The sequence below is a fragment of the Hoplias malabaricus genome, chromosome 5 (genome assembly GCF_029633855.1).
Source record: "Hoplias malabaricus isolate fHopMal1 chromosome 5, fHopMal1.hap1, whole genome shotgun sequence".
NCBI classification, from domain to species: Eukaryota; Metazoa; Chordata; class Actinopteri; order Characiformes; family Erythrinidae; genus Hoplias; species Hoplias malabaricus.
Genome location: NC_089804.1, coordinates 43370604 through 43388690, shown reverse-complemented (window position 1 = coordinate 43388690; position 18087 = coordinate 43370604).

Sequence of the window (18087 nt, the reverse complement as noted above, 5' to 3'; positions counted from 1 at the left end):
TTCTTTTTTGTCTATTATCTTTTCTCAGTTACAGCTTCTTAACTGCTGTACCTGGTTTCAGACACAAAGTATTGCCTCCTCACAGTAGAAAGATGAAGACAAACCTGGATTTTTTTCAGATCTGAAGCCGGAAACACGGGTCCTATTTTTTCTGTATTGTTTAAAAATATTTTGATTATTTTCCATAAATTCTTAAAGCAAGTAAATGATAAAAAAACAGTATAAAACAGTGTAATTGTATTTAAAAAAGGTTAAATATGAGTATCCATCTGATTTCTTATTACCCTTTTATCTAGAAAGGGTAAAACAGTTTTATCTACAGTCTCTAAACTCATCAAGTCTGTCTCCACTAGCAGCTAAAGTCTGTAGAAACATGCTGAATTGCCTCAAATGTGCCAATTTGGCCTTCAGTGGAGTATTATTTAGCTCTCACCACGAGCTCGAGGAATGTAAGAATTTACAATTTTAGAAAGTGGTTATTCTTGCTGCCAGGGGTTTCACACTGGAAACAAGAATATTGGCAATAATAATACATAAGATGTGTACTAGGCAAACAGGCCGTTAATCTTTTTTCTGTTGTTGTGACTTCCTCCAAAAAAGTATTCAATTATTCCTCAATTTCTCCCATCCAAACTATTTTTAAGCTGCAAATTAAAATGCCGTGATCCTGTAGCAGGACCGTGGTACTATTTTATAGGAGGATCTTAAGATGCTAACAACACACGCTTTGTGAAGTTAGTTGCCGTCATCAAATGACAATATCTCATGCTAAAAATTGAATCAATTTGTTGAAGATGGAGACTGGTGATAATAATAAAAAAAAACAAGATTAATTAGGGGAGTCTAAAAATCCCTCAATGGAATGCAAATCTATATTAAATTATGTCACTACATTAGATTACATAATTTTAGACTCAAGACTTTTTTCTGTATCTGGCAGAGACACAGTAAAAATCTCAAAGAATGTGTTCTGACCAATGAGCAGCTCAAGTCTACTCTTTACTAACCCAGCATTTATTATTTTTATTATTATTATGTATTTGTTTGTTGTATGATTTATTTTTTATATATATTATATATAATATAATATATATATAAAATATATAAATGTAAATATTAATGTATAATATTAAAATGTAAATAGATTTCTTTTTTGAATAAAAATGATAAAGTAATAAGTCGAGGTGCTGCTAAGTCAAATTAAAAAAAAGTCTGTTGTTACACTGTAAAATGACTGGTTAAAAATCAGTGATGCAGACACAGTTAACACATCAATAAAAATCACCATTAGATCAAGACAAATGGTCAACAGCAGATTCTGCATGTGACATGTACATCTGCAGCTTGCTGTTTTCTTTCAAGGGAGTTCAAAACATGTCAGTGCCAGTAAGGCAGGGGAAATCAGGTCAGTTTGTTCTTTAAGAATTACACGTCTATTTGCCAAAATATTAAAATGACCTCCTCTATTTCATCAGCTGCACTTCTACAACAGTTCTACAATTACAGCAGGTATTACTTGGGTTACTTGGATCAGTGACACTGGGGGTGTAATGATGGTATATTAATGTGTGTAGCATTGATATGAGTGGATCAGACACTGCCAGAGCTTTAAACAATCACTGCTGGACTGAGAATAGTTCATCAACTAAAAGTATCTGATGTATTATTGATTTTTGGGATGGGATTCATATGGATGGAAGAGACGGAAATGAAACAATATCCCATTGGTACTCTGCCTAATTGTCTTGGTGGGTGAAGCCTGATATTTCACATTGTTTCCCAGTGCTTTTATGAATTGTTGCCTTTTTATTTTTTTTTTCCCAGAGATTTATTGAAATCCAGAGGACGTTTTAGACCATTTCTGGTACTGGGGCACACAGGGGTACAGACACAGCCCCTCATGGCTCACAGCTGTGCATCTAGTAAAAGGCTGGTTTAACACTAACCTGTTAAGTCTTATTATTAGCAGTAAAGTGGTTGTTTTTCAAGGATGGAAAAAAATGCAATAATTTGGTTTATGTGCATTTCCTTGAGCAAATAAAAACCTGTAAAGAAAATCACCAAAACTGTATCCACTGTAGACACACACTTATTTAATATGACAGTGAAATGAAAGATTGAAAGAATTTAATTTTGAGTAGAATTTAATTTTAATCTTTAAAATTAAAATTTTTAAGTAAGGTTCATGGCGAGTTTTGCAGGTGGTGTTACGTGTTCTTATCATTTTCTGTGGGCAGGGAAGATTGTTTTATACAATGTTTATAAATGTATTTTTGGTTGATTATACGGTGACTGACAGAGTTAGCTGCCTAAGCTTTTGGAAATATGCTGGGGCATTATGGGAAATGTAGTGCCTGTATTAAATTCACGCCGAATGTGCTGTAGTTCTGCTCAGCAGTCCAGGATACAATTTACTTTTTACAGCCGTAGTTTTAGCAGGACTCAGCAGCATTTACTTGGGAACATGCCCCAGGCAATTGAGTCTTATGACGCGTGAAATCCTCCTTAAATTCTATCCAAACAGCTTTCAAAAGCTCGCAAAACTGTTTTCAAATGAAATGTCTACATTTGTCAGATTCAACCCAATTCTGCAAAATTAAGTAAATACCATCTTGCAGCAGGAAAAAAAAAAAAAAAACATGAACTCAATGCCAGCAGAACTATGCAGTTTTTCAGGGCTAAAAACGTGGAATGTTGTTGACAGGGTAGTCAATCCCCCAAAACCAAATTCCTCCCAGTGTGCATTTTGCTTACTGAAGACAAAGTTAAACTCTCTCTCTCTCTCTCTCTCTCTCTCTCTCTCTCTCTCTCTCGCTCTCACTCTCATTCTCACTCTCTCTCCCACTCACACACAAAAGTGCCTCCACAAAGCTTCAGAAAGCAGCAGGAAGTATAAATGACTCTAATACAGGCCTGGCAGAGTATCACGAGCGAAGATGTTTAGCATGTGGTGATGCATATGAGTTGCAGACTTTAAACAGTCAGCGAGTGCAAAGTGTTTTCAAACAAAACTAAATATGACACTTCTATTGAAAATTATGTTAATTTTTCAAAAGGCTTATTCCCCGATGAAGTGTTAATCCTGTGAATTAACGTCAGAATCCTTTCATGTGGGAGTGGATTTATCTTAAAACATACTGCACTCTTAAAAAAATAGCTTTTAAAATATTCCAACAAATAACCATATTTTATCTGTTTATAAAACACAGTACAGTACAAACATACATTTTATTTTTTAAAGCATTTGAAAGACTATATTATGATATATTCAAGAAATTTCAGAACCACCCCTGCCTTTAACTAAAAATGACTAATCACAAGTGAAATATGCAAAAAAAAAAAAACCTGGAATATTGATAATGGTGGGTATTATATTATAATGCATTCCTCAGAAATGTTTCAGAAAAAAAATTGACCTGTAGAGCTCCATGTATTGAGAAAATACAACATAAAAAATATATTACTGCAATGAAATAGTGGGTGGCACAGAGGTGCAACAAGGAGTGTCACTGTGACCCAGCTTCATTGTCCTGGTCTAGAGTTTAATCTTCCCTTACGGTCATTGTCTGTCAGGAGTGTGGTCTTTGTCCTTGTGCCTGTGTGAATTTCCTCTGGGTGTTCTGGATTCCAACCACAGTCCAAAAACACATGCTGGTGTGAGTGTGTGAGGGACTGGGCGAGGTTGTAATGATGATGAATGAGTGAATGAATGTATTGAGGTAGGATAGGATTGAGTGTCTTTAAAGATGCCATTGCAGTGATTGTTTTTACTCTGCCAGGTTAATTTTTTTTTAAGAGTGCTAGTTCACTTCCCCTAAACAGCAAACATGAGAAATCAATCAGATTTAAAGGAAAAAGAAAAAAAAATCAAAACACAATGACAATAACCTGTGATTTGTCAGTTTACCTCACAAAACACAAAGGAAACTTTATACTTGTTAATATAAATATATATTAGATGCACAAATAAATGTTAATGCTTTTTTGTGTAATTGTGTAAAGTATAATTCAAAATTCAAACCCCTCTTTTGTCATATTTTTGGTAACCGTTGTATAGCATTAAAATGACAGTTGTCATTTTATTTAAAACAAAATTTACAAAGCATTAATATGCTACATTCACAACAACACTAACATTCAAATCACAATCTTTAAATCATCTAACTGAAACACTAACATACTTTTGGATACAATAGTATCCCCAAGAACAGAACAAATTGACGAACATTCTGTTGCTGTCACGCCCTTGTTCTGTTTTGTCTGTTGTCCCTGCCATGTGCTCACTTAGCGCATGGCTCTGTTTGTTATTGTTCATGTCTCCGCCCTAGTCCCGCCTTTGTTCCTCCTCCTCATCCGTGTCTCATTTGTTACCCTGCCCTCTCATTAGCCGTCCCAGGTGTTTCTTGTCTGTGGTGTGTATTTAAGTTCCCTTGTGTCACTCCTGTTTTGTCGGTCATTTGTACTGTTTCGCTCCCTGTTGTCGTTACCGTTGTCATGTTGTCAAGTCTGTCTGTCTCTGCTGTTTCTCCATCATTGTTTTCCACGTTGTCGTTTCATTTCCAATTCTAGTCTGTCTCTGCTGTTCCTCGTTTCGTTTCCTCTGTCGTGATTTGTTTCTCAGTCATCGTGTTTCCTTTCTTTTGAAGTCTATCTGTTTTGTATGGTTTTGTTTCGTTGTGTTTTTAGCGAGTGCGTCCGCCTCCGTCAGTCCGCCCTGCGATCCTGACAGTTGCAGTGCTTTTTTGTTTGATGGAATTCATAATGAATGCAGTCATGAATAAATACCTCTGACTGGCCATGCTCAAACTACTTACAATTTTTATTTATTCATTTATTATTAAATAAAATTAAAGTAGTCATATAAATACTATGCACAACAGTTACTTAAAATGAAGGGCGGGAGAATATTTGACACACACTCAAAAAACACATCTTTAAAATGTATTTAATTAATTTATTTATTCAGTGTCTGTAACCAGTTCACGGTGGGTCTAGGGAATCACACCCTGGAGGGGGCTTAAAACTTATTTGTACACCTAATGTTAAAGTCTGTAACATATTCAAAAACATTGTGACAGTCTATAAAGGTTTATAGAGTACTCAAGTTACACCATTCTGAAAAAATGTCACCAGATGACTATAAACTGAGGCTCACTTTTTGCAAGCAAAGATGGTTTGTGGCTCACCACTTGACAAACTCTGTGAGAGAACTGTCAGACAGCCCAAAAAGGACATTACTCAAAGCAAGTCTGAGTCTGTGTAATGCAAGGCTGGAAACCACTATAGAATATGTTTGACCATCGAGCCCTCAGATGGCACTGTAACTTTCATGCTACTGTTATAAATATAGCCACATGTGCTCGGGAATGCTTTTGAAAACTGCTGTCACTTAACAGAGCCGCCACAGCATTAAGAATGACTGAAACTCTATTACAAAAGGAAGCCATACATGAATTTATGCAGAAATACTGCCAGTTTCTCTGAGCCAAAACTCATCTCAGATGGTCCCAAAGACAATGGAAACGTGTGCTGCTCTGTTCAGTTGTGTCCACATTTCAGCTTGTTTGTGGGAAAACACATGTCAAATTCTCTGTGCCAAAGAGTAAAAGGATCCTTTCAAGCTGTTGTCTGAGTTAGGTACAAAATCAACATCCGCCCTGGTACAAGGGTGCATCAGTGCCCACAGAATGGGTAACTTGATGTGTAAATGTACCTTTGGTGTGGAGGTATTTACTGGGGAGACATATGCTGCCATCAAGACAACATCTTTTACTGGGAAGTCCATGGTTATTTCAGCATCCCAGTCCTTATTCTCTGCGTTAAAGCAGCATTACTTCATAGAAATTAAGTGTGTGTTTGACTGACTGGCATATAATCCACATCTGTCTCTTTTGGCACATCATGGAGAGGAGAATTAGACAATAATGATCACAGATGTTTCAGCAGCTGACGTCTTGTATCAAGCAGAAATGGGAGAAAAACTCAACTTACAAAACTGCAACAATTATTATCATCTTCAGTTCACATATGTTTAAATGCTTAATTCACCAGGAACACACAAGTAAAATGAAGCAGTTGATTTTAAAAGCGATGTTCATGATTGAAATCAAAACAACAGTTTTTATAAAATTCAGAAGATGTTTCCTCATCATTCGTGATCTCTCCTGTCTGCATGCTTGGAACCGATCTGTTTATGAAGGCCCTGTATCAGTAAATGAATAAAGGAAACATAGTGTTTCAGTCTGGTATGCTAGGCTTTCTCGATCTCTGATATAAAACTAAACAACTCGAGTTATATATGAGTTCCTGTGGTAATTCAAACAGTGAAAAAACATACAGACCAACTAAACTTCAGCCATGTATAAACAACGGTAGTTTCTATTTACACTCATTCCACCTTAAAATACCTGAGCTTCTGAATATAAACAAACCAGAGAAAGGAGTTTTTCCCTAAATCATAGCCATCCCCTTTAAGATTACTTCCATTTCATGAGATACTTTTGCTAATAATGCCTTAGCCATTCACTTTAGGAAAGTTAAGTTAAGCCAAATATACTGAGTATTAACTGAATCATAATAATTGACTGTTTATAATGTTATAGTAAGAAACAGCTGCTGATGTGCAATCTAACATTCTGGGATTTTTTGTAGCACACTCCAACAGCTCCCACTAGACCAAGAGCTCAAATAAGCACGTTCACTTGTGACGCAGTTTCGTTTTTTTTTTCCCGAAATACCTTTGAGTCAGTCTGAGTGGTATGATGAACACTGAAGTTATGCAAAGTCTTCATGAGTCTACATCCTGTTTTTGATTCTATGTGCCACAAAATCAGTACACTTGAGGGCTGGACACAACAGGAATCAAATGAACTCAGGAATTTAATGAACATTAATACAGTGTTGGTGACTTATAGATTCCAATGATTCACATGTCCACTTCAGTCATTATCAACTCCATCATTCAATTCATGCTTAATTCTATTGCATTAAATCAAATCTGTCACTCCCAGTGTTAGAAGGAAATCACATTTATACTTCTTAAATCTGTTTTGTATTTTAAATAAGGTATATCACACGATTTGAAAGAGAGATAATCAGCAGAGAGGATAAAGTTATTTGGATGGCCATGTCCAGACACTGGAATTCCTGTACTCCACACCCTAGCTCCTGAGAGCTATCATGGCACCACCATCCTCTGATGTAAGCTTACCACACACCCCTCCACTCCCACCCAATTATAATTTTATACTATAAAACTGGTATGAGAGTATTCACCTACCATACCCACTGTATTGCCAAAGATTGGCAGCAGCACTTTCTCCAATATTTCTTTTGAAAGCCAAGTTATTTAAAATAAGGAATATATACCCTATGTCCTGCAGTGACAGCCGCTACTCTTCTGGGAAGAATGCAGACTATGTGCTGGAACGTCTCTGTGCGAATGTAATGTCATTCTACCACAAGAGCATTTGTGAACTCAAATAATTTTTTGGTGATTAGTCCTGGATCACAAACACCACCCCAACTCTTCACTGTGGCACCTGATAGAGAGTTATCACTTTAAAGAACGAATTTCCACTGCTTCACAACACATAACAGAATGAATTCTGGGAGGCGTTATAACCATTCACACAGCACTTGCCATTGACAAACAATTGTAGATTTTGTTTACAATGTTTTAGGTTCAAACTGTGATGATGAGTTATGATATAACTCTGAGAAACATCAGCTGGTTCCAACGTCAGAGAATGGCTTCCAAAATCCCCATGGTGCTTGGAATTGGGGCTGGGGTCCAATGAATTTGACTACAGTTGTTGAAATGATTTATCTACTAAACCACACTTCAGAATAAACTGAAATTGAAAGATAGTATGCTGACAAAAGGAAAATATTAGTATTTGTATGCTAGTAGGCCAATTTGCTGTGGTGCATAATGCTTTGGCATTTGTTTGACTTCAGAATGGTTTGCTTGAATGGCTAATGATAACACATAACAGAATGAATTCTGGGAGGCGTTATAACCATTCACACAGCACTTGCCATTGACAAACAATTGTAGATTTTGTTTACAATGTTTTAGGTTCAAACTGTGATGCATTAGGACAAAATAATGTCTTGTATTTTTTTTTAGATTCTATCTTAGTATATTATAACAAGACTACGCCAGTCTAGTGTTGCCAGACCACCACTAGCTGAAAAGCATTTGTTACAAATGCGTCACCAATATTTCAGTAATAGGCAAGCGGTCATTCATGTGGGTCCAAAAATCTATATCCTTCTCATTAGAAGTCCTAGGGAGAAATTAATACTTTTGGGCACTGTCCTGTGTATTGAAAAATGGCATTAAATATTTGATCATTCATTATAGCTAACGGCTTCATCCTGTGACATCTGTTGGTTTTCATGCGACATTAAATCTGACTAAAGAACCTTGTTTTTTGTTCAGAGCCTGAATATGTAGAGTGTACATTGCAAGCCACAGATTTAAATGACAGCACCATACAAATATTTCCTAAGTCATTTTTATGTGGGTTCTATTATTTGAGATTGTGGAGCAGCAGAAAGAAGGGCAGAGCAAATCAAACTACAAATGAAATTCAGAAATGAGGTCTGGTGTGTTTTCTCCAGGTCTGTGTGGGTTTTCTATAGATGCTCTGTTTTCCTGCCACAATCCAAAACATGCTGGAAGGTTGATTGAAAATAATCCACAGGTGAGTGACTGGGCGAGTGTTCGGTGAGAGTCCCCACAAGGCCAAAGGCAAATCCATTTTCATGGTATTCTGAGTTCTGTGGTATTCTAAGTTAAATAGTGATTTTTTTTATTGTTAGTTTGTTTGTTTTTCTGGTTCTAAGTGTTAAAACATTGTCTCGGGAATCCTGAAAGTCACTGTTTTAGCTTTATTTCCTGGCACTGCAAACTCCTTCCAAATGCCTTGTGGCTTGGCAAGTTTTAGGGTCCCACCAGGCTGCGTTAAACATTGATTTTATGATTTGTGCTCCCTGCATGCAACTGGCATCAGACATCAGTTTAGTGGCATGACAAAAGGCTACTTCATGTCAATTAAAACGAAGAGAGTTACAAAAAAGAGTTATGATATAACTCTGAGAAACATCAGCTGGTTCCAACGTCAGAGAATGGCTTCCAAAATCCCCATGGTGCTTGGAATTGGGGCTGGGGTCCAATGAATTTGACTACAGTTGTTGAAATGATTTATCTACTAAACCACACTTCAGAATAAACTGAAATTGAAAGATAGTATGCTGACAAAAGGAAAATATTAGTATTTGTATGCTAGTAGGCCAATTTGCTGTGGTGCATAATGCTTTGGCATTTGTTTGACTTCAGAATGGTTTGCTTGAATGGCTAATGATGGATAACTGGTCAGTGACTAAGATTATTTTTAAGGTTATTGTTGTATAATATCAAGTGTAAATACATATTTAATAATCGTTAGTTTGTGGGGTACTTGTATTAAAAGATGTCTTTTCATTATGTTTATGGTTTTAGTTATCTACTGCCCTAACAGAGAAACTGACCAGCAGAAAATTGCTAATTATATCTGCAGCGGTTCTGAGGGTGATTTAAATTGTCTGTATACACTGATAACTCAAAATGTTAAAATTACCCCTTTGTGTCTACTGTTATTGTTCATTTCACCAGCTCTATGTATCAAATATATGCTGAGAATGATCCACCACCAAAATAAACCCTGCTATAGTGGTCCTGATCATTACAGAACAGGGTGAAAGGAAGCTAACCAAGTATGCAGCGCATCATATGAACTACTGTTATATTCTGTTATTGTAGAAATACAAAGTGTCCCTAATAGTTTAGCTGAGCTGATTACATGGACAAAGAGTGTAGAAAAATGGAGGTAATTTTAATGTATTGGCTTATAGTGTATATTCACACTAGACTTGCTTGTGCTTCTTACAAAACTTGGTGGTCTATGGTTGGTGGCCTGAGTTACATCCAGGCAGCAGATAAATCTGATGTTATCCACAAAAATACTCTCATTGCTTCCTACAAGGTTTCTTGGCAGCCAGCCCCAAACCGTCCATGGTTTGTTCTACACTACATTCCTTTGATTGCACTACCATATTACACAATATGTTTTAAAAGAACCGCATGCATTCTTTAAACCTCTGCCATCTGTGCTTAGCAGTGTCTCAGACATTCTGTCTGTAATTTTGAAGGACATTAAGTGCTTTCTCTAAGTAGCTGAATAACATTTGTCACGAGGCACTGTACTGTACTTTACTGTAAGTCTTTCATCTTGACAAATGCATACGTGGGATTAATTTACAAGGAAAGACAGCAAAAAAAAAAAGATTTATACATTTAAAATAAACTGTCAAAGAACATATTTTAATACCGAATGCTGTGGTAGATGAGTATACACATTTTTTAAAGAGACAATCATTTCGGTCTGTTGGCTTGAAGAAGCCGTAAATCATGAGGAAAGATGTACAAAATCTGTATGTTGAGCTTTTGAGCCAGACATGAGATGAAGACCTCGAAATAAATAATGTGGGCCATAAAATTTGGTTTGAGCGCTTGTTCCAAGCCTTTTATGATGTTCAAATCTATTTGAAATTAACCTTAAAAATATAGATATATATTATATATACAGGATATATAATATATATATATATATATATATTCACCTTCTGTTGCTCAGATAGGAATGTGAGCAACACAACACAAAGAGTTGCATGTTGTGTGAGCATTTTCTGAAAAACTAATCAGGACTTGGTACCTTTTTCATGTAACAGTGATGTGAGAACTGTCTCAGCACTTACTAAAGACAAGTAAGCCAAGTCTGTTTAGTAGAGTGTACTGTACTGTATTCCAGAACTTCATGAACTAAAAAATATAAATATAAATTATTTGAAAATCATTATTACTGTTAAAATTAGAAAAACAAATTTTACTATAGGGGCGGCACGGTGGAGCAGCAGGTAGTGTCTCTGTCACAGTTCCAGAGTCCTGGAGGTTGTGTGTTCGAGTCCCGCTCCGGGTGACTGTCTGTGAGGAGTGTGGTGTGTTCTCCCTGTGTCTGCGTGGGTTTCCTCCGGGTGACTGTCTGTGAGGAGTGTGGTGTGTTCTCCCTGTGTCTGCATGGGTTTCCTCCGAGTGACTGTCTGTGAGGAGTGTAATGTTTTCTCTCTGTGTCTGCGTGGGTTTCCTTCGGGTGATTGACTGTGAGGAGTGTGGTGTGTTCTCCCTGTGTCTGTGTGGGTTTCCTCCGGGTGACTGTCTGTGAGGAGTGTGGTGTGTTCTCTCTGTGTCTGTGTGGGTTTCCTCCGGGTGACTGTCTGTGAGGAGTGTGGTGTGTTCTCCCTGTGTCTGCGTGGGTTTCCTCTCGGTGACTGTCTGTGAGGAGTGTGGTGTGTTCTCCCTGTGTCTGTGTGGGTTTCCTCCGGGTGACTGTCTGTGAGGAGTGTGGTGTGTTCTCCCTGTGTCTGTGTGGGTTTCCTCCGGGTGACTGTCTGTGAGGAGTGTGGTGTGTTCTCTCTGTGTCTGTGTGGGTTTCCTCCGGGTGACTGTCTGTGAGGAGTGTGGTGTGTTCTCCCTGTGTCTGCGTGGGTTTCCTCTGGGTGACTGTCTGTGAGGAGTGTGGTGTGTTCTCCCTGTGTCTGTGTGGGTTTCCTCCGGGTGACTGTCTGTGAGGAGTGTGGTGTGTTCTCTCTGTGTCTGTGTGGGTTTCCTCCGGGTGACTGTCTGTGAGGAGTGTGGTGTGTTCTCCCTGTGTCTGCGTGGGTTTCCTCTGGGTGACTGTCTGTGAGGAGTGTGGTGTGTTCTCCCTGTGTCTGCGTGGGTTTCCTCCGGGTGACTGTCTGTGAGGAGTGTGGTGTGTTCTCCCAGTGTCTGCGTGGGTTTCCTCCAGGTGACTTTGAGGAGTGTGGTGTGTTCTCCCTGTGTCTGCGTGGGTTTCCTCCGGGTGACTGTCTGTGATGGGTTTGGTGTGTTTTCTCAGTGTCCGCGTGGGTTTCCTCCCACACTCCAAAAACACACATTGGTAGGTGGATTGCAGGGTATGCCACTAGGATTAGTGACATTTAATTAATACAAAATTATTCAATCATATACTCATGCAACCATTTCATTGGATAAAGGTCACAGTGGGTTCACAGCCTACCCAGAATCATTGGGTGCAAGGCAGGAACACACCCAGGACAGGGCACCAGTCCATCACACTCACGCAGTCATACACAGTCACCACTTGACAATTTTATAAAGACAATCCACCTTTGAGCATGTAGCAGAAGACACCAAACTCCCCACAGAAAGTGCTTTGAGATGAGGATAGAAACCCCAAAGACCCCAAGACCCTAAAGCTACATTTTAATATCTTTTTAAGACCTTAACTTAGTCAAAATAATGCTATCTCCATCACGCAACTAAAGCCTGAATATCTCTCCGTGTTTTATTCTAACTGACTGGCTGAAGAGACATGAACATTTTTCTTGAGTCTGCACAGTCCTTTCACAAGGTCTTGTTCTCATCATCATTCTTGCAAACCACTTCATCATGATCTAGGTTGCAGTCCAGTATCAGACATTTCTAAATGTAACAGCTGTAACAGTAATTTAATAAGACATTTTCAAAGGTTTGTAGCTTTAATTAAAAGAAGAAGAAAAAGACTGTGGCACTTTGGTAAAAATTAACTCTTAATTTCAATTAAAAATATTTAAATTAACTCTTATTTTAATTATTAATTTAAGGTTAATTTAAAAAAATCAAACATTACTGTATTAGCTGCTAAAGTGGAGAACGTGGAGCTGTTTCAAATGCTGCTTTCAAGTCTTGAATGAAACAGAATACATAGTGTTCAGGAGAAGTGAATGTTGTGGTGTTGGGATTTCTCTCTCTCTCTCTCACTCACACACACACACACACACACACATCATAAGGTTGAGATGCATTTTTTATTTTTATTAAATCAGGATTTTTGGGGGCTTCCAGTTTTCCAGTATTTTCTTGGTAGATGGAATGTCAATTCTGTCCCCTAGGAGGCATAGTGGAGGATGCACAAGAAGACTGAACCACAATCAGAACACATGAACACGCAAGTTACAGAGCGCTTCAAAAGAACCCTGTTTCACAGCTTTGTAATAAGTGAGTGGTCACTATTTTTGTAGATGCCTCAAAAATTGTATTATTCTTTTTATGTTCTTCAGAACAGATGTAAATAATTTGCTTTAGAATAATTGTGACCCATTTGTCAAATCTGTGATTGCGATTCTACATAAAGAATGTAGTTTATGGAACTAAAGCTCTGCAGGCTTTGTCTCATATCTCATTCATTTCTTGATGAATGTCCGCTGAGGAGCTGATGCCTAAATAATTCTAGCTTGTTTTATGGCTTTGTTCCCAGAGATCTGCATCTTCTCTGAAATGTCACAACAACAGTTCTGTTTAGGTTTTTGCCAGGGCCCTGGCCGACAGTCCAGCCGCAGCTCTCTCTCTCTCTCTCTCTCTCTCTCTCTCTCTCTCTCTCTCTCTCTCTCTCTCTCTCTCTCTTTCTTTTCTTTCCAAAATGCAATGGAATACTAAATTATAATACAATTACATAAACAATTTCAAGGCAGCAATAATGTCTCATGAGATACAGAAAGTCATACAGTAGTCATTCCCAGCAAGTTAAATAAGTTAAATTGATGGGTTTGCGCAACAAAATCATAATGTTTTTCAATCAAAAGTGTTGATTTATGTGTCCCAACTCTGACGCTGCACCTTATAATAATTTAATTCAGCTTTTTAAATGCCTCACAGTGCAGTTATACAATCTCTGTTGTCATCTACTGTATTTCTGCGTGAAATGATTTGAAGACATTTGTCATTGTTTATGCTTTTCCACTAGCGCTCAGACAAGCCATGAATCTAATGGTGCATTCACTCATCTTGGACTGCTAATTGCTATATCTGCACTGCAGGCATTGAGAGCTCTGGATGGGATGGATCACAGAATGGAATGTGGTGCTACTTGAGCCACCTAACTTCTATAAAGTTAAAGTGGTCATTCTATTCCTTCATCTTCGTAAACCACTAAAACCAAAGTAGCATGTTGTTTTTAGCATGCGGTTCTAGCACGCGGGTTCTAGCATGCGGTTCTAGCATGCCGATTTGATTACGACATGCACAGTCAAAAGAAGATAAAAAGCACCAGAGCTAGACGCGTATCTCGGCCTCATGACACGCACTGCGTGATGAGCGGCAAAACATAGAGCTTTAGCTCTTCCTCTTGACTTGTTCTTGGACGTGCAGCTGTGAGAGAGCAGCTGTTCTCATGAGATCGCTGCTCATGCTTTCACCAAAGCAAGACCAGATGGCACAGATGAGAGGTCTTAGAGCCTTAAAGCACAGATCCCAAGACACGTTCATTACAATAGAAACATTACAGCGAAAGAATATATTTGTAAGCCATTCATGGAATATTTGTGTTCCTTTCTAACTGTGAGTCATTTCAGAGCACTAATGAAGGGTTTAAAGGCACTGTTTAGCAGTGCTGATGTACACTGCTATCTAAAATGGTGTATTAGCACATAGTTGGTTCCCTTGTGCTTCCAGTTTCTGACGTTTTCAGAGTCAAATCAGATGGCTTTCAGCTACAGGATCTCAGTTTTATTAAAGGGAGCTGCAGCAGTTCGGAGAATGCAGCTCCACTGTTTCACAACACCAATACCTGGTGGGCTGATACTGCTCTAGTGCATGCTTGGCATTGAGTATGGTGAGCTTTAGCTCATGAGCCGTCAACTGTATGTGGCCAGCTGGTGTCTAAGTCCATAATGGGTGAATAGAAAAGTAGCTGAATTATTCATTATAAAGCTGGAGCTAAAAGAAAAAAAAAGGTTTAAGGTTAAGGTTTTCAGGGGATATTTTGTGAAAAGACTCAGTATTAGATAATTCACTTGCATAAAGAAGAAGAAGAAAAAAGCAGGATGTAAAAAAACACGAGCTTTGAATGCTAGAGTTGGGATTTCTTATATCTGTAATAATAACGTAAAGTCTGGTAAACCACAAATATGTTACATCAAGATAAAAAGTACTTAAAGCTTTCATCTTTGAGAGACAGTAGAAAATTGGATCCACAGGCATCTGTCCATCCTTCCACTATGAGACGACAACAAGCCATTCATGATAAAAGGAAACAGACAAAGAATCTACACCACTAAATGTGGGAATCCATGAATCATGGAAAAAACAAACACTGACACGATCTAAATTACTGATGCGGACGAGGAAATAACTTTACATCAATTGCTATTCTGTCTGGAAATGAATCTAATGAAGAGCAGTTTCTGACCTGTGGACATTGCTGTTACCGGAGTGCACAACTAAGAAAACAAATATAATATTAATATATAAACATATATAAAGCAACATTAAACCCGGACTGAGAATCTATGTAGTTTAAACCTCTTTTGTAAACAAGTGCATAATAATTCAGGCCTGCATTTACTTCTCCTCAGCTGTCTCTAATTCTGGCTTGACATCCCTTTCTCTCTCTCTCTCTCTCTCTCTCTCTCTCTCTCGCTCTCTCTCTCTCTATCTCTCTCTCTATATATATATATCTATCTATCTCTCTCTCTCTCTCTATCTATCTCTCTCTCTATCTATCTATCTATCTATCTATCTATTTATCTATCTATCTATCTATCTATCTATCTATCTATCTATCTATCTATCTATCTATCTCTCTCTCTTTCTCTCTGCATACACTTATCATTTTCATTTCATACACATTTACTTCTCCTCAGCTGTCTCTAATTCAGGCTTGACATCTCTCTCTCTCTCTCTCTCTCTCTCTCTCTCTCTCTCTCACTTATCTAGTTTGGATGCTGTAACACATAACACAGAAGCACAATGTTTGCATCACACCTGCTGTCTGCATCACTCAGTAGTCAGGAGTTGGAAGTAAAAACTCCCAGAAGTGCTATTGAAATGTATCATTGCAGACACACAGCACTGGAAACAGGCCTTCCATGCAGCATGGCCCTCTTCACTTGAACAGATCTGTCTGACATAGATCACACACATTTGAATGTGAATAAAACCTGTCTGGGAGAAGAGAACACATACACAAATGAGCTAATACGATTTGAGTTTAATCTAAAACTTATTGCCTGGCAGTGTCCGAAGTAAACAAAGAGGTTTCTTGTGAGAATTAACCATTAAAATGTATCTCTGCTTTAAAACAGGATGTATATTTATGCAATGCCTTGGATCGGCACAGTGGACAGATGACAGGAAAATGGTTTTCTTTTATCTTTATCCTTTTTTGGGTCATTTTATTTCAATCTGGACTTCTTCTGATTCACTTTTAGCAGCAGATGTTCACATGGGTTTGGCCTGGTCATACCTAAGTGGTGATCTGTTCTTTACAACTGTTTATAATTCAGTGTCCTCATATTATTTTCGTTGCTAAAACACAAAAGGAAAGCCTCTGATTTACAGTGTAAAAATATAAAAATGTCACTTAAAGGGACTTTCTTTCTTCTCATTTTTCACACTGGTGGTTGTGGAGACAGCTGTATTCATTCGAAATATAACAACAGAATTCATTCTACTTTTGAAAGAACATAAGATACCAGATCAGGATTAAATTGCTTTAATAGTAATACTTTAATTGTATTAGGGTAAGAATTTTTAATAATACTTACTATTTAAACATTTAGTGCTGTATTTAAATGGTCAGGTTTGTTCTAGCCTTCCTGATGACTGGACTGGCGCCCTCTCCACGGTGTGTTCCCACTTTACGCCCAGTGATTCCAGGTAGGCTCCGGACCCATCGCGACCCTGAACTGATAAGGGTTACAGACAATGAATGAATGGATCATCACACCCATGAAACTACAATATACAATACAAGAACAGCTCTAAAACTTATTGTGTATTTAGAATTCAGAGATATAATATAAATATAAATCTACACCTTAAATTAATCTACATTAATAAATTAAAAACCCACCTTCCCAACACTGACCCTTTATCTTGCATGCTTTTACTAGGATAAGCTTTTACTGTGACTTTAATAATGAGATACTAAACTAAATGGTGCTGCTCTTCTAACTTAGCAGAAAAATATATTTCAACCGACATAGATATATTAATTAATTTATCTCAGAGCAAATTATGTGAGCTTGATATGTGGTGTGCGAAGTTTAAATGTAATCTAAACCTCTAGCATTCAAACAGTGTTAATCTCTGTGGCTAAAGAAAATGGAGCAAGATGAGTTAGAATTGATAAATAAATACAGGTTTGATAAGTAAACAAGTATTGATCCTTTAAACTTTCATCAATGAAACATCGGTATGCTGGAACTGAACCTGTGATGGTGTGTAAAAAACTGTTTAGTCATCTCACTAAGCTAACACCATAGTCACTAACAAGAACAATGGAATATACAAAAGTTTCACAAATAACACAGAGGTTTACCCCTAAGATTATCTGTTAAACTTGGGTCAAAAAGCTGTAGCATGCTAACTCACAGCAGTAGCATGCTAACTCACAGCAGTAGCGTGCTAACTCACAGCTGTAGCATGCTAACTCACAGCTGTAGCATGCTAACTCACAGCAGTAGCATGCTAACTCACAGCAGTAGCATGCTACCTGCTACTAGGACTTCAACAGATTATATTTTAACATTTAATAGATACATAAATCAATTCTGACTCAAATTTGACCCCACATCATTTATTCATTCTATAACAACTAACTACACAGTGAAACATCTCAAAATTATTGTAGATCTGTTCTAAACCTATAAGCAACTTTTCTGTTCCTGCAGTATAATCTTTTCATTTGCAGGTTTAATCACATTAATAATTTATTATTGTCTCAGAGGCTGTTTGTTTTCATTGGAAAGATGTGAATGTTGCATTATACTAACACATGACACGAATGTAAATATATATTTTTTTAATAATTATTATTTGTGTATAAATAAGTAAAATGAAAGTAAATACTTCACTAAAAATGAAGTATTAATGCACTATGTTTATTATCATCACAATCACAATCTTTAAAATGTCTAAACTAAAACTCATACACATTTTGATACAATTTTATGCCCAAAAAC